This window comes from Artibeus jamaicensis, unplaced genomic scaffold (genome assembly GCF_021234435.1).
Source record: "Artibeus jamaicensis isolate MK-2021 breed Jamaican fruit bat unplaced genomic scaffold, CSHL_Jam_final contig_469, whole genome shotgun sequence".
In the NCBI taxonomy this organism is placed as follows: domain Eukaryota; kingdom Metazoa; phylum Chordata; class Mammalia; order Chiroptera; family Phyllostomidae; genus Artibeus; species Artibeus jamaicensis.
Genome location: NW_026521847.1, coordinates 623,972 through 642,383, shown reverse-complemented (window position 1 = coordinate 642,383; position 18,412 = coordinate 623,972). Strand labels below are relative to the sequence as shown.

The 18,412-nt window shown below is 44.7% G+C and overlaps 1 pseudogene; it reads left to right on the top strand.

Moving 5' to 3' along the window:
• Positions 1-6,841: 6,841 nt before the first annotated feature.
• LOC119053739 (eIF5-mimic protein 2-like) lies at positions 6,842-17,600 on the top strand (annotated as a pseudogene).
• The last annotated feature ends 812 nt before the right edge of the window (positions 17,601-18,412 follow it).

The window sequence follows — 18,412 nt, the reverse complement described above, 5'->3', positions numbered from 1 at the left end:
TTTGGAGGAAAATCTTCTTTCTTAGAGATGAATGCTGAATATTTAGGGGTCATGATGCTTGCAAGTGATTCTGGATGATTTCCCCAATACCATTAAAGGTAGTGTGTCATACACATGAAGTAAATGTGGCAAAATCTTAAAACTACTGAATTTAAGGTAACCATTGCACTATTCTTTCACACTTCCTGTATATTTGAAAATGTTCCCAATAATATGGAACACCTTTAGGGAAAAAAAAAGCAGTGACACAGGAAATGTTCACAGCATATCAGAATAAATCAGGGTTCAATAGTGTGTGTGTGTGAGTGTATGTGTGTCAGCATGTGAGTCCACGTGTGTGAATTATTCTGCATGTGCATTTATTCACTCAAGATGTCTTAAAATCAACAATCAGGCAGTTTCAGGGCCATGGAAATACAGCTGTGAAAATCAGATCCCTGTCCTTGTCCTCATAAAGCTTGTGTTCTGAAAGAGGGATGGATAGTAAACAATTAAATAAATATGTTGAAAATGTGTGTTAGTGAACTGGGTGTGAGCAAAAGCAAAATGGGTGGAGTAGGAGAGAGGCTGGAGGGGCCCGGGCAGGGGCGGGGCAGGGAGGGCCGCTCAGTGAGGACACTTGGGGACACTGCCAGGGAGGGAGGGGCTGCCTGGTGGCAGGTTTTCAGGCCCAGGACCAGCAGCGCCGGCTCTGAGGTGTGACGGCCTGGGCGCCTGGGCTGGAGGAACACGGGGGTGGGGGTGGTGTTGGGGGAGGACCTGGATCCGGGCCCATCACACGGCCACAGCTGTACCACCTGGACCTGACCTGGAAAGGGCCTTGCAAATGAGAGCGGTTTCAGTGCAGCGTGGTGTGCGAAGCTCTCTCCAGACCGTCCAAGGGGCCGAAGTGGGAAACTTTCCTCCCTCCCCAGGCCCCAGGCACCCAGGTTCCCTGTCAGGGAGCAGCATGTTACCGATTTTTCCTGTACCCTTCCTGAGGAAAACTTATAAAATGTTTAAAGCCTCCTATGGTTTTGGACATCTGTGTAAAGTCAGTTTGCTAGTCCTCAAATGTGCATAAACTCTTTATATTGTACTCCCTTTCCTGTTGGGGTATGCTGTGTCTTAGGCTTGTTTTTGGCGCATATCTGACAGGCTTGGAATCCTTAAAATGGTCCTTTGTAAATGGAGCCCTTCAAAAGTGGCCTAATGACATCCATGAAAGCATTCCTCCTATAATGGGTCCCTTCATGTAGGTGTTCAAGGATGGGATATACTAGCGCTTCAGGGAGTAAGATCATACCATGTGGATTGATCTTACATATAGAATTAGGGTCAGTGTTAGTGAATCCCCATTCACAGGCCTGTTCCTGCTCTCATTTCTTGTAATGGGATTTAAATTCTGACAAGTCTAGGTGGGGAATTAAAGCCCCAAGAAGTGGCAGCCCTTGGGTGGCTTGTCTTGCTGCTTTATTGGCAATTTGATCTCCCTGGCTTATTTGGGAACCGTTCTGCTGGTGTCCTGGGCAGTGTATTATGGCAATCCGGTTCTGTTGATTCACTGCCTCTGGCAATTGTAAAGTCTCTTTTGCATGTTTGAGGTCCTTATTCCCCCAGGTTAAGAGCCCTCTTTCTTTCCATATTGCCCCGTGGGCATGAACTACTACCATGAAGGCATATTTAGAGTCAGTGTAGATGTCAACATTCTTTCCCTGGGGTAACTCAAAGTCTCTGGTGAGGACTAATCGTTCAGCCTTTTGTACTGAGGTTCCTGTGGCAAGGGCTTGGGCTTCTATTACTTCATGTATGGTGATTACTGCATACATGGTCCACCATATACCATTCTCCATGAAGCTGCCCCCATCTATACATAATTTCCAGTCAGGTTACATCAGCAGCTAGTCCAATAGATCCAGTCTGCTAGAATAAATTTAGTCAATGATTCCTAAGCAATCATGTTGGAGGTCTGAGCTTCCCTCCGAGTCCAGGAGTGGGGTGACCAGGTTTAAAGTGGTGGTGGTTTGTAAGGTAATATTTAAGTTGTCTAATAAAATGGCCTGATATTTTCCCATTCACCCTGCTGTCAGCCAGCATCCTCTTTTCTGTACCAATAGGGTTAAGACGTGGTGTGGTACTAATACCAGAGTGGACAGTAATACTTTTGTCATGGGATCTAGTTTCTTTGAGATACTGGCTATGGGTTGAGGGGTATTTCCCATGGTCTGTGTTAGTACCCCAAGTCCAATTCCTTGATTTTCATGAATGTATAATTTGAAAGATTCCTGTCTTGGCAAGGGTTTCTATTCTTTATATTTTTCTTTTTGAGTTCTGGTCATTCCTTTCTCCAATGGTCTTTCTCTTTGCAATAGGCACATTGATTGGTGCCTCCTGGGTCTTTCCCTTTCCTTTTTGGATTCTTACTCTCCTTCTGGTTTTCCCACACTGTTTCTAAGAAAATATCCTGGGCAGGGCACCCAGTTTGGCTAGAGAGCATCCCTATCTGGAGCAGGACAATCCCCTTTGAGACAATACTTTATGGGTGAAATAAACCAGGAAGGCCAGGGACATTACATTAATGTCCCTGTTTCCCAGACATGGTAAACTTAAAAGGATATATCCATCAGCTAGGAGGAATTCATTCCCAAGTCCCCATCTAAATGTTGGAGCTTCCTTCTGATATCCATGGCACTTTACCGAATAAAAGTCATGTTTACCATCTGGACATTTTCTGGGGCTGATGGGTCAACATCAGTGTGCTTTTGATAGGCCTGCCTGATAGATCTGTTCTAAAAATTCAAAAGGGTCTTCATTTGGCTTCTATTGAACAGCTTGTATTACATTCAGGGTCTTTTGTGTAGGCACCTCTTTCTTAAGCCCTTCCTATTAGGGTCCCCGCTGGGCTCTGTCAAGGGAATCACTCCTACTGGGTTAGGGGTCCCACTTGGATTCTCTTGACGGAGTTGATGAGTCTCTTCATTATCCTTATTTATAACTAGCCACCTTTCATTTGCCATTATCAGGATTTTTTTTTTGGATTTTATTTATTTATCTTTAGAGGGGAAGGGAAGGAGAGAGGGAGAGAAACATCAATGTATGGTTGCCTTTTGTGCATCCCCTGCTGGGAACTGGCCTACAGGGAACCGGCCTGCAACCCAGGCATGTGCCCTGACTGGGAATCGAACCGCGATCATGTGGTTCGCAGGCCCGCACTCAATCCACTGAGCTACACCAGCCAGGGCAGGATTTTTTTTTTAATTTTATTTACTTTTAGAAAGAGAGAAAGGGAAGAAAAGAAATCAACAAACGGCCTCTCACACACTCCCAATTGGGGACCTGGCCCACAACCCAGGAATGTGCCCTGATCTGGAATTGAACCACAGCCTTTCAGTTTGCAGGCCAGCACTCAATCCACTGAGTCACACCATCCAGGGCTTTAGCAGGATGTTGAGGAGAACCTGTATATTTGCCCAGTTTGGATGGTGAGTGACAAAAATGGAGGCAATAAGATCTACCATTTTCTGAGGACCCCACCTATGCGACAAGTTAGAATTCTTTCAATTCAGTAAAATGGAAGTGGAAAATGGAGTATGAGCCCAGTAGTAGCCAGTAGGCTGGCCTCCCTGGTTTATTTCACCCATAAAGTATTGTCTCAAAGGGAATTGTCCTGCTCCAGATAGGGATGCTCCCTGGCCAAACTAGGTGTCCTGCCCAGTCTTTGCATGGTAGACCATTCATTCCTCACACAGAGGTAGGACTGTTGCCCCTCTGGGACGTATTTCAGGGGTATCTAGCAGCAGGAGTGGTGGGGGAAATCTTCCTCTTGCTATCCTGAAGAATGGGGCTCTATCCATTTATCTGTCTTGCTTTCATCCTGCTCCGGTCCTGTCCATTCATCTTTCTAGCTTTTGGCCCACTCAGTGTAAGAACCGCCCCCCCTCCGCCCCCGCCACCGTATCATCTTGGTCAGTGGGTGAGACTCCCCAGCACTCTAATTGTCTATGGTAACAGTAATACTTAGGGCATGCAAATAATGAGGATACCTTGGAGGGAGACATTTAACCCTTTCATTCCTGGAAAAGTAAGTCTGACTGAGGTCACAGGACCCACAGGCCTGAGATGTATTACATTATGTAGGTTCTCGGTAATGAGAGAAATGGGCCCCTCTCCCTACATCCTCCCAAGGTGCTATACAGGGAGGAGACAGAACTCATCAGCAGAGCAGCCCAGGGAAGAGCAGTCAGGGGTCCGCAGAGAAAGTGGAAGGGTGCACTATTGGTGCCTCGCTATCTTGTCCCACATCGGGCAGCTCTCTCAAGCTGTGGGAGGAAATGATAATGTCCAGATTCAAATCAATCACTCTCAGTCTTGATATTCTTATCATTGTGGACAACCTCATACCCAAAGAGCCCTTACAGCCCAAAGCTGTCTCCTATCACCTCAAGGTCTGCTGGCTTCAGGTCCCATAGGATCATACTTCAGGAAGCTGTGATCAATACTTCAGTGTCTGGGCCTCTGTCACCACGTGGATAATAATAAAGAGGACACTTGCTGAGCCATCAAGAACAGCAATATTTAGAACAGACTCATGGGATGGGTGAAGCACACAACCAGGCTTTATTCTAGGGCTTGTATTGGAGAGACCAGCTTGCCCTAACCCCAACCTTGCCAACCCCACACATCCGGTATTTGTAGAAGTTTATCCCTCCAGGACTTCTATGGGACAGAGACACTATGATGCCATGGCTGAGAGGGGAACTAAGGTTCTTGAATAACTGGTTGATATTGCTTCCCATCTGGGATTAGGGTAGTTATACCCCAGAAAAAGAATGGGGAGGGTGGTTACCAGGTAATCACACTTGGATGTCTGCTGGCAGCAATAGTTCTTCCTTTTGGGGTGGGAGTGACATAGGATCATTGTCCTGAGGGTTGCCACCTTGCTGTTCCCACCTGGGAAGGGAGCTTGACCCCTTCTCTTGTAGTATAAACAACTGGTAGGTCTCAGCTACATGTATCTGCTACTTACATGTTCATTAATCCTGTACAACCATATGAATATTTTAGATCTTATAAGAAATGAGCAGAATAAAAGGATGTTTTTAGTAAAAGTAATTCGAGTGATATGAGAATCAGGTTCCTGTGCTCTGGGTACCATATCTGTGCAATTCAGAATCTTCACAAAAATCCAGGGAAACTAGAGCCCAGAGAAGGTCACATGGCTGAAGCTCTCTGGTGACAGGGACCTTGCTCTGGATGCTGGAGCTCAACAGACAACTGCCTGGGTCTTCAGACTCAGGTTCTCCAGCCAGCTTGCACCTCCATCTACCCTGGTTGACACACTTCTGCCTCCCAAGCCTCTTCTCTTACCTTCAAATTCCTGACTGAGGGCAGTAGTCTCTACCAGTTGGTCTGTGTATCTGATTCTCTCTCTGGGGTTTGTGGCTCTTCTGAGTCCATCATCCCCAGCCTCAAACTGCCCACTTGCAGTGGTATCCACATAGGTGCAGGGAACAAAGTCACATTCCCGCCCCTTCCATACCCAAGAACATCTTACACAACACAGCTTCACGAACTACAACAGCAAGAAGCACCAGGCCAGCAGTGACTACCATGTGGTCAGGATGAGCTGAGAAGGTGGTTCTAAGAAGGGAATAAAGCGGCCTTCATGTCACAACCCAGACCTTGCCCCAGGTACTCTGAATAGCTTTTGTCATACATGATCAGTGAAGAGGCTTCTACCCCCTCCATCCTTCCCTGCCCCATCTCAACACAAGCAGTCTGGGAAGCCCCTCTGCTGCATATGGCGCATCTGTCTCTGCTCCTCCTCAGACAGCACCACCACAGCCTGCCACTTCTGGAAGATCCCATCCCCCTCAGGCCTGGTCCTTATCCAGGTTCTCCCTGCCCTGCAGCCAAATCTACCTGAGGTCTGCTAGGCAGAAGCCCTGGGCACAGCACCTTTTAGGGCCTGAATGATGGGTCACACATATGCTGACAGCTGGTCTGAGGAAGGAAAGTTGAAGCATATTGAGCCATAGAAAATAAGAGTCTCATAGTTGAAGAAACTTAAGTGAGAATCTCAGATATCAGCATCCCCTGCCTGTGGTTTAGGTGGCAATAAATTTCAAATTAAAAATAGGTCTGGAATGACAAGTCTTCCAAATTACTAATTCTTTCTTTCCTCAAATGTGTCTCACCTTCCGTTAAGCAACTAATTTGGTTCTGAAATTGATGATACTATTTTTCAGTTTTAAAGCATTTATACTTGCTTATTTTCTAATTTGCTGTCAGACTATACAGTTTGCTGATACTATCTGCTACTTTCTGATGGTAAAGGCTTTATGGGACTAATTCTATTTGCTGCTCTCTCTTCTGATTCCATTTCTTGGTGTCTGCTCCTGGCATGTTAAAACTTACCTTTAATTGTGTGCCACACCATTTTAGAAAGGAAAAGTATAATTTTTAGTCCTGGACGATTTTTTCCCTGCAGAAAGTTTCTGCGCATTCCTCTCTGTGTTACACCTGGTGGGTTTCCAGGCCTGGAATGTTTTGATCCACATTGGAGGTATCAAGTATCCTAGATCACCCAGGGGTGAAGCCTGAGTGTAAATTCCTGCAGGTTCACAACTACCTCTAGAAAACAGCATTTCAGAGACCCTTGTAATGCAAGGGTGCTTCACCACATCCCTACCTTTGTGGCCCTTGGCTCTCACTTCTCTTTCCACTCAATGTCCCAGGGCCACAGGAGGCTTCCTTATCTATTCAGGTTCTGAAATGCCTTCAGGACAGTAGTAAGTTAGGTGCCCCAGGAATCCTGATCTCACCTTCCGGGGCTGTGACTTCCACCTAGCCTTGGCTGGCAATGGTGAAGTCATCATCTCAAAGAATGCTGCTTGTCACAGAGGACCAGGATGGGAAGGACTTCCATGTGAAGGCTGACCCCAAATACATCACCATGGATGAAGGTACCTGCTGTCCTTTCCTATGCAACTTCCTATATTTGTTTCCTCCTGTCCTCCCACCCTCAGGACACCTCAGTAGCCAGTAAAGAATTCCCCCCTCAGAGAAAATGTTGAGAAGAGGGGGAGGGTGCTGGCATGTGTCCCCTCTTCTCTCCTGTAGGGATGCCTCCAGGAACCTAATCTAGCTTTGGAGAGGTCCAGTTTGTGGCCCACAATGTCTAGTAGCTGCATGAAGCAGCATCTGGTTTACCACACTGCAGGTATCTGAGAGCCACTTGGTACAGTAACCCATCAGGTTTCCTGGTGGCCTTTACCATGTGCACTCAGTCCTCAGAGCCACAGTTGTAGATCTTCATTCATGTACATGAAGTCCTCATTGTTGAGGGTGGACTGAAAATTTCCCCTAAGTAAGCTCTGTCAGGTAACCACACAGCAACTGCAAAGTGCAGGAACCCAGGGCCCATGGGCATCAGCCTAGGCAGGGGCTCTGGTGTCCCATCGCACCCTCTTCACACCCTTCCCACCTCAGCTTCCTCCTTGTGATTGGTCACAGCAATCCTCAGTCACTATCAGAACTGAAAATGAAACTTGAAGCTCCTTCTCACCTGTGAGGGGTCATTGTGAAGTCCCACCCACAGTGCTGAGGAAGGAGATGGGATGTGTGGACCTATGTCCAGAGCCTGATGCCACTCTGCAGCCTCACCCTGGAGATCATACCCTCCCTCCCAGGACCCTCAGAGATTGTTGAGAGATAGATCCAGAGAGTCTTTCTGGACTTTCCCTCAAAGACCAGATGGTCAGGTCCCAGCTATCTACCGTGCCCACTGCTTCACGCTCTGATCCTTTTTAGAGTTGAGGATACAGGGAGAACTGGATGAACTTGGCAGGAGGTTTACTATTCAGACCCTCACAGATCAGCCACAATGTCCTCTCTCCACATTGAAGCTCGGGCCTTACCCTCTCCTGGCGGGCAGGAGTGGCAAAGCATTACTGCCTGTTGTTTTTTGAGAGACAGCTCTAAGTGTCTTACAGTTTCTGAGTACTTTGTTGTTCAACAGAGATCTGGTTGGGTGACTCTCCCATCTACATGCATGCACAAGTGACAAACCCTCAAATGGCATACACAAGGTGGGATTGGCTCAAATCCATCTCCAGCCCAAAATACTGTGGTCAGAGAAGGAGGTCGCACAGAGCAGAAGCTTGGTCGCACAGAGCAGAAGCAGGTCGCACAGAGCTTTTATAACTTGCAGAATAAAAACATGGGGCATGATTTTACCTAATGTGGGCTTTGAGCCCTAGCCAATGTGGCTCAGTTGGTCGGGTAACAATATGAAGAATTCCAAGTCAGGGCACTTGCTTGGGTTGTGGGTTCAGTCCAAGTCAGGGCACATATGAGAGGCAACCAGTCAATGTTTCTCTCTCACATCATTGTTCCCTTCCCTCCTTTTCTCTCCCCCTTCCACTCTCTCTAAAACTAAATACATAAAGTGGGCTTTGGGCATGGCCAGCACTGAGCACTCCACAGATTATGCCAGGACAGTCAGCATTTCCAATCCTGTACAGAGAGATGTCTGACCCACAATAAATTTTTCTTTCATCTCTGCTAGGGGGTAGGGTCTTCATCTTAGCACCTGGATAATTCCTTTCCCTGGCACAAAATAGAATGATTTCTCCTCACAGTTAAAAAAGGGAAGTCAGGACTTCCGGCCAAGATGGAGGCATAGGTGGAAACACTGTGCCTCCTCACACAACCAAGTTTAAAGACAAAAAAGTTTTAGTAACAAAAACGCAACCAAAACACAGAAAATTGAACTATACGGAAGTCCAACAACAACGAACCGTTCAGCCAGACGGGTAAGACAGGCGGAGCCAGTGACTGGCGAAGTGGGGTTGCACAGGAAAACTCAGCCAGACCAACCCAAGCACTGTCAGCAGTTGGCAGATCCCAGGCATGGGGTCGCGACGGGCAGGCCCAATGAGGGCGCAAGGCAGCAGGCTGACCGCGGTCACACATTTGTGCACAGATAAACCAGGCAAAGGAGGGAGCGGTGAGACAGACCTCGCAGGCCCCAGTGGCAGGAAGCAGCAGAGGGGACCACTATTGTCCCTCTCTGACCCCGCCCCCACATACAGCATCACAACCCAGCAACTGAGTTGCCCTACCCTGGTGAATACCTAGGGCTCTGCCCCTCATATGTAACAGGCACGAACAGACCAAAACATTATGGCTAAAGAACAGCTCAAAGCCCCAGAGCCAATAGCTCTAAGCGACCAAGAAATAGCCAGCCTATCAGATGCACAGTTCAAAACACTCGTGATCGGGATGTTCACAGAATTGGTTGATTTTAGTCACAAATTAGAGAAACAAATGAAGACTAAACGAATTGAAATGAAGGGAAATGCACAGGAAACCAATAGTGATGAAAAGGAAACTGGGACTCAAATCAATGGAGTGGACCAGAAGGAAGAAAAAAGTGACCAAACAGAAAAGGATGAAGAAACAAGAATTTTAAAAAATGAGGAGAGGCTTAGGAACCTCCAGGACATCTTTAAATGCTCTAGCATCTGAATTATAGGGGTACCAGAAGGGGAAGAGGAACAGCCACCAGTGGAAAACTTATTTGAACAAATAATAAAGGAGAATTTCCCCAATCTGGCAAAGGAAATAGACTTCCAGGAAATCCAGGAAGCTCAGAGAGTCCCAAAGAAGTTGGACCCAAGAAGAAACACACCAAGGCACATCATCATTACATTAGCCAGGACTAAAATGAAGGAGAGAATCCTAGAAGCAGCAAAAGCTAAGGGGACAGTCACCTACAAAGGAGTTCCCATCAGACTGTCAGCAGATTTCTCAAAAGAGACCTTCCAGGCAAGAAGGGGCTGGAAAGAAGTATTCCAAGTCATGAAATCCAAAGACCTACATCCAAGATTGCTCTATCCGGCAAAGCTTTCATTTAGAATGGAAGGGCACATAAAGTGCTTCTCAGATAACATCAAGTTCAAGGAATTCATCATCACCAAGCCCTTATTATATGAAATGTTAAAGGGACTTACCTAAGAAAAAGAAGATAAAAAAGATGAACAGTGAAAGGACAGCAAACTCACAGTTATCAACAATCACACCTAAAACAAAATCAAATTAAGAGGACAGCTAGATCAGGAGTGAACCATAGAAATGGAGATCACATGGAGGGTTAGCAACAGGGGAGTGGGAGGAGGAGAAAGGGGGAGAAGGTACAGAGACTAAGTAGCATAAATGGTAGGTAGTAAATAGATAGGGGGAGGGCAAGAATAGTATGGGAAATATAGAATCTAAAGAACTTGTGACACATGGACATAAACGAAAGGGGGGAATGGTGGGGGAGGGGGTGTGCAGGGTGGAGGGGAATGAAGGGGGGGAATAGAACAATTGTAATGGCATAATCAGTAAAATATATTTTTTTAAAAAACAAAAAAAAAATCCAGAAGGAATATCTCAGATGCAAGGAGTCCCAGGACCCCAAGCCAAGGGTTTCAGCACCAGGAAGAGAAGTTCTCATAATGTCTAGCTGCAAAAACCAGCAGGGATGAAGTTGGTAGAAGAAACTTCTAGAGTCCTAAGCAATTTCTTTTAAAGAACCCAACATGGACTTACTCAGACTCACTTCCTCTGAGCTCCAGCACCAGAGTAGCAACTTGAAAGGTACCAGTGGCATACAGGGAGAAACTTAAGTGTCTGGCATTAAGGTAAGAGCTGGGGGACAGCTCTCTCCCAGACAGAGAGGTGGACAGAGGCCATTGTCCTTTTTCTGAACCTTCCCTCCACAGACCTACAGAGCCAACTGGTTGGTGCCATATCTGAGACTCCATCAACCTAGCCAACACTGTTTTCCCCACCCTGAAAATCCCCTGAGGCTCCATCCCCGCCAACTTACAGCTGTTAACAGTGGCTTTTCCATTTGAATGGCTGGTCTTGGCTGCTTCACAACTTCCTAAATTCTCTCAAAAAAGCAAAAGCTGGCCTCAGTAGGCCCCCAGTCCCCCATACCTCTTGCTAAGTAGTCCCAGGCATGGCACTAGCAGTAGCCAGCCTGGACTCACAGCTTAGTTTCCCCTAAAATTCTTTGAGCCCAGTATAAGTGGCAGCCATCTCAGATTGGTTTGTAGCTCAGGCAGGGTGACCCCAGGCAAAAACAGATGAGGTATGATCTTGGACTGCACCACCCAGGAAGCCCCAGGGCCTGCACACCGAGTGGACAGCTATAAACCATGTTGGAGAATCACCATCCTGCTCCTGCACAGCTGATCCTCCAAAGTGGGCAGAGGTTGGTAGTCAGTCGTCACAACCAGTCCTTGCAGCTGACTGGCCTGGATAAATCCCTCCCATTGATCTGCCAACAGCAATCAAGGCTCAGCTACAAGAGGAGGATGTACTCAGCCTACACAAAGGGTGCATCTTGAGTACCCAGCTTGAGTGAGAGGTGTCCCTGTGCCACTGGACCCCACAGGAAATGTACTACATTAGGCCAAACTACCAAGACAGGGAGCCATAGCAGCTCTATCTAATACATAGAAACAAACATAGGGAGGCTGCCAAAATAAGGAGACAAAGAAACATGGCCCAAATGAAAGAACAGATCAAAACTCCAGTAAAAGAACTAAACAAAATAGAAATAAGCAATCTATCAGATGCAGAATCAAAACACTGTTTATAAGGATGCTCAAAGAAAGTAGTGAGGACCTCAACAGCGTAAAAAAAGGTCCAGTCAGAAACGAAGGGTATACTAATTGAAATAAAGAACAATTTACAGGGAAACAACAGTAGAGTGGATGAAGCCGAGAATCAAATCAATGATTTGTAACATAAGGAAGAAAAAAAACAACCAATCAGAACAAAGAAGAAAAAAGAATCCCCAAAAAATGAAGATAGTTCAAGCAGCCACTGGGACAACTTCAAGAGGTCCAACATTCACATCAAGGGGTGTCACAAGAAGAAAAGAAAGAGCAAGAAATTGGAAATCTATTTGAAAATATAATGAAAGAAAACTTCCCTAATTTGGTGAAGGAAATAGACATGCAAGTCCAGGAAGCACAGAGTCCCAAACAAGAAGGATACAAAAAGGCCCACTCCTAGACACATCATAATTAAAATGACAAAGGTTAAAGATAAAGAGAGAATCTTAAAAGCAGCAATAGAAAAGAAGTTATTTACCTATGGGGGAATGCCCATAAGATTGTCTGCTGATTTCTTAAAGGAAACCTTGCAGACTAGAAGGGTTTGGCAAGAAAAATTCTAAGTCATGAAAAGCAGAGACCTACAGCCAAGATTGCTCTATCCAGCAAAGCTATCATTTAGAACTGAAGAGCAGATTAAGAACTTCCCAGACAAGAAAAAAACTAAAGGAGTTCATCATCATCAAACCATTATTTTATGAAATGTTAAAGGGACTTATTCAAGAAAAGGAAGATCAATTATGAACAATGAAATGGCAATAAATACATATCTGTCAACAATTGAATCTAAAAAACAAACTAAGTAAACAAGAAGAACAGAGTCAGAGCCATAGATATGGAGAGCATTTTGATGGTTGCCAGATGGGAGAGTAGTGTGGGGGAATGGGTGAAGAGGTGAGGGAATAAGAAGTACAAATAGGTAATTATAGATAGCCATGGGGATGTAAAGTACAGTGTAAGAAATGGAGTAGCCAAAGAACTTATACTCATGATCCATGGACATGAAGAGTGGTGTGGGGATTGCCTGCAGGAGTAAGGGGTGCTTGGTGGAGGAAGGCAAAGGGGTAAAAATTGGGACAACTGTAATAGCATAGTCAATAAAATATAATTTAAAAAATAAAAATAATTACCCTCAGTGCATTTAGAATCATAAAATTATGTCTATTTGATGAAAAGACATTTTTCTAAAAGTGTAGTTTGCTGAAGACTTTCCTTAATTCTAATTAAAAATGCTAAATTGGTTTAGGAATTCAATAAATCAGAGAATGGCAGACAATGCAATAGAAATATAAACAAAATTCTTTGTTACAGTTTATTGCAATATAATCAACATTCAGCACTGTGTAAGTTTAAGGTATACAACATAGTGCTTACATATATTTTGAAATGATTTGCACAATAGGTTTAATTAAGACTCATCATATCATATAGATGCAAATTTTTTTTCCTTGTGATGAGAACTATTAGGATTTACTCTCTTAGCAACCTTCTAATATACCATATAGCAGTGTCAACTATAGTCATCACGCTACACATTCCATCCCTAGCACTTACTTACCTCATAACTAAAACTTGGTACCTTTGACCAGCATCACCCAATTCCCTACCTCCCACTTCTTCCTCTGGTAACTACAAAACTGATCTTTTCTAAGAGACACCACCCACTGTGTGCCCCAAACCAGAAGTCAGGAAGAACCGAGCAACAGGTTGGGGGAAATTTCAACCCCCATAAGCTTTGCACAAATTAAGGTGCTGATGCTTAACTTATTATCCACATTCTGTGTTCACTTATTCTCTCAGTAACTCGGTCCATGGAGCAGCACAGTCACATCACTTCAGAAGCAAACTGACCCCTAATCTTCATGATCAGGAAACTCCAAAGCACTATCCCCTCCCCTGATATCACACTTTAGCTCTGCTTCATTTCAAGAGGGTGGCAAGTGTTCATAGCAGATTTTCCCCCAACAGTGTCGGCCGTGAACATTGGCCCAAATGTCCTGTTCCGTCCTCTCCCAGACCTTTAGGCTTTGCTGTGAATCTGTCAGTCATAGAGCTGGGGAAAGGATGTGGAAATTTGTTAGTGCTGTGTCAAAGCAACAAGATACACCTCTCCCTTTCTACAGACCCTCACAGTCCGTCCCTTCCCAGACACATGAAATAAACACAGACCAGACATGTGTCTTTAAAGAGTACATTAACACTCATAAAGTTATACAGACTTAATAAACATGAAGTAATGCATATAACTGTGTGACTTTGGTGAAGGAGAGCTCAAAGACCCAGAAAGCTGGTATTGGACTCCTCGGGAAGAGCCATAACAAAGAAACTTATGGGTAAACTAGGAGATAATAGTATAACTATTATACATGTAGTATATTATAATATAAATGATAATGATATATAATGAGAAATAATGATAATAACTAATGTGGCATAGATATCAGCACCTCATGTCTATTTACACATTTAATCCTGCCCCACACATGAAAATAAACACTGTTATTTCCCCATTTCCCAATGTAGGAAACTAAGGCAGCACAAAGGGAAGTGTTTGCGAGACCAGACCAGGGAGTCAACATAGGCCTCCAGGGTGCAGGTTCTAGGCTCCCACAGTTGTCAGTGAACCAGAGGCCAACAACAGAGACTGACAGCCCAGCTGCCTGGATCTGGCCTTGATCCAGGTCTTGCAGGCTAACGAGATCTGAGGGAAAAGAGAAACCAATGAAAGTTCAGTTGGTTGTGAAATATTGCTTCTTTCTCAGGGTTCTCCTTCAGTTGCTCTAAAACCAGACAATTCCTTTCTCTGAGGGAAAATAATACCCTCACTTATTTAAGGGTAAATTTCACTTACTTAAGGGTTTAGACATGAAAACATCTTTAAGAGCCAATAAAATATTGTACAGAGAAAAAAACACTTAAAAAAAACTTGAGACTAAGTACTATGAGGCAATTCTATCAGCTAAACATGTAGTTTCTGACCCTTGTTGCAGCACAAATGCTTGGGTTTTCTGAGCTTTCTGAATAACTGCAGGAGGCAAGACTGCATGGGAAATGTGCAATACATCAATGATTTACTTAAAAACTTTTAAGGACAGTTTCCTTTTGTTTTTAAGCTTTATATTTTAGTTAACAGTGTTCATCAAACTAAGATTAACAAGCAGGGTGATAAGATATATAAAGCAGAAGGGGAAAAGATTGAATTAGAGTTTTCAAATCCACAGGATATGGTAAATAAAGGGTCTTGCCCTGGCTGGTGTGGCTCAGTGGATTGAGCACTGGCCTGCAAACCAAAGGGTTGCCAGTTCAATTCCCAGTCAGGGCACATGCCTGGATTGTGGGCCAGGTCCCCTGGAGAGGCAACCAGACATTGATGTTTCTCTCCCTCTCTGCCTCCCTTCCCCTCTTTAAAAATAAATAATTTTTTTTAAATAAAAAAGATAAAGGGTCTTAAGCATGCACCTCATAACTAATGCCAGAGTAATTGAGATATAAATCAAATCAGGTTTGGGGATGAGTAACCGAAAGGCAAAAAGAGCCCGCCTGTGCCAAAAGGCACAAACAAAGTGGAGGACCTGAAGCAGCATTTGCTACATGGAGGTGTCCACATATCACTCAGTGATGACAAGCCACACAGCTAGTGGGTACTGAGGAGGGTGTCACCACCAACGCCAAAGAGGGCCAGACTCCTGGGCATGGCTGATTCTCACTCAGGAATCTGGAAAGGTGACAGCACCTTCACCTCTGCTGCTTTAAAGTCTCTAAGCAGTTCTGAAGAGCAGTCTTCTCCTGGGACCAATCCTCAGAAAGAAGCCTTTGGATGAGAAGAAGCTGGGCTAGGATACAGATAAGAACAAGAGCCATGATGATCACCAAAAACTCCGGATCTAACACAAAGATGAACAACAAGGAGCAATGTCCTGCCAAGGAATCCACTCGACTTCTTCTGGTTTTTCCACATGGTACAAATTGGCTTCAGCACTTTCTGGAATCTTCATCTACCTGGCCCTGCACAGAACACAGATGTGTCCTGTGAGCTGACATGACCTCCTGGCGGGTTTGTATTCAGCCAGCTGGTTCTGGGCTCTTTGCCCTGCTGTGCACCTCTAGTTGCTGACTCCTCCTGCAGGAGCTTGCTGAGGAAAGCTGTAACCAGCTGTCCAGGCCTCCTTCAGCTTGTCTTTGATCTCCTCCAGTTTTGAAGAGTTCTCCAAATATCCCTTCATTTCTGCAAACACTCCTGGAGAGTACCTGGGACTTCTACAGAAGTTCATTTACTTGGATTTCAAGAGAGTCTGCATAGATCCTTTTTCATCTGTGAGATCTCCCTTCTATTCTGGGCAACCATTGAATGGGCCTGCTTTCTTCCTTTCATTTTGATGCCAACACACTCACTTCACTTTCTGAAGATGATGGGGTTTTTGACAGGCAGGCCTTGGCTCCCTGCCTCAAGTGCTTCTCTAGTTTGACCATCCCCACCTCCTTGCTGGCAAGGTGCTCATTAAGGCAGCTGACTTCCCCTCATGATCACCCACAGCGTGTTCACCACCTGCACATGTTCTGTGATGCAGAGAGAGGTCTGTTTCTGGGCATCCACCAGCTGTTTGAGCTGAGTCAACTCATTCAGTGGTTTGAGGACTGAGGCTTTATTTTGGATAGCACCACTTCTGCCTCTGCCCTGGATGCCCTCGACTGCTGGAACTGACCCGTTGTCAGTTCCTCCTGCAACAAGCCTCAGCCTCATGGGTAGAGTCAGCTAGTACATACCTAGACTTCCTTTTCTTGCAATCCTCCAGCTCAGCCTGTGCTTCTTTGTACAGCTGCAACAGCTTGCTCACCTGCTTCTTGAGTTCATCTGTCATCCTGTCATGGCCTCTTTCACTTCCCAGCATCACCTGCCTCCTGCATCATCCGGCTTTTTAAAAAAATATTTTCTTTATTTACTTTTAGAGAGAGGGAGGGAGCAAGAGAGGAAGAGAAACATAGATGTGTGAGAAAAACATCAATCAGTTGATTGATGCTTTTTAACTTGCACGCCCCCAGCAAGGGACCTGGTCCACAAACCAGACACATGCCCTGACTAGGAATTGAATCAGCAACCTTGTGGTTCACAAGCAAATGCTCAACCCAGTGAGCCACACCAGCCAGGGCTGCTATTCTTAAAGGATTTTTCAGAGTTGGAAAGGAACAAGCTGGCTATGTTGACTGGTGTTCTTCTGGCTAATGGAACACTTAATGCACCCATTCCTAATAGCCTTTATAATGAGAATTTGGTTAAAGGTTTCAGCAGCCTTTGCTGTAAAGCTCTTTAAATCATGGATAAATGAAAAAGATTCAGTGCAGTAGCTGCAAGTCTTCAGAAAGTCAGCGTGGATAACAGACTGATGGAACATTTTCCTGCCAATAAACAAAGCATTGAGCATTCACAAAGTACTTTAGTGAGGCGGGCTTAAAAGAGCTTTCAGAATATGTTCAGAATCAACAAACCATAGGAACTCCAGAAAGAACTTCAAGAACAGATGTCCTGTGGTAATCCATTTAAGGATATAATTTTGTATGTTTAGGGGATAAAAAAAATCCCTAAACCCATTGTCATTGGAATAGTCTGGTCCAGTGTAATGAGCACCATGAAATGGAACAAATAAAGGAGCCTGCTTCTTGCACAGCAAGCCATCAAGCACTTGAAGCCATACAGCCCTCTCCTTGCTGCCTTTACTACTCAAGGTCCGTCTGAGCTGATTCTGTTGCTAAAGATTCAGGAGTATTTCTATAACAGTCATTTCATGAAAACCTTCCAGAAAAGTGGTGCTTTTTTACAAACCTGAAGTCCTGAGTAAGGAGCCCATTCTGAAGTGGTATAAACATGCACATGTTGCAAAGGGGAAAAGTCTTTTCCTTGTACAAATGAAAAAGTTTGTGTGGTGGCTCAAAAATGCTGAAGAATCTTGAGTCTGAAGATGATGGTGGTGAATGAATTTTGAAACTACAGCATCAGTAAAATAAACAGAAGTTGTAGATAAAATGTCATGTCTCATGTGTCCTAGTTTTTACATAAAACATAAGGGCTTTCATAGCAAATTTCATTTTACCTGTTTCTATGCTTACTGGAAATGTTTAGTTTCAAAAACCATATTTTAAGTAGCTACAAGAGCTATAGATTTGAACCTAATGTTGCATTAGTCTTTTCAGTTATCTTCTACTCATGTAATAATGCAATTTAAGGCCTTCCACAGTGAACAGTTCACTTTTTTCCTGGGTTTTCTATGGAAAGTTGTCAAGATATAATTTGGTTAAAAATGTTATAAAAATTGTTTGCAATTAAACTGTAGAAGTATCCAGTCTCAAAAAAGTAATGATTTGTGTGACTATTTGGTATGCCCAAAGTCCTCCTCATCCTGACTCCCGGCAAGATGGAGGCATAGGTGGAAGCACTGTGCCTTCTCACACAACCAAGTTTAAAAACAACAAAGTTTTAGCAACAAAAATGCAGCCAAACCACAGAAAATTGAACTATACAGAAGTCTGACAACAACGAACCCTTCAGCCAAACCGGTAAGAGGGGCAGAGCCAGCAGCAGAGAGGGGTCGGGCAGGAAAGATCCACTGGATTGACCCAGGCACGGCGGCAGCCGTGGGCGGATCCCAGGTGTGGAGTACTGGGCAGACCCACTGAGGGCTCACCGTGGTCACACATTAGCGTGCAAATAAACTAGTAAAGGAGCAAGCAGTGAGACAGACAGTGCAGGTCCCAGTGGCAGGAAG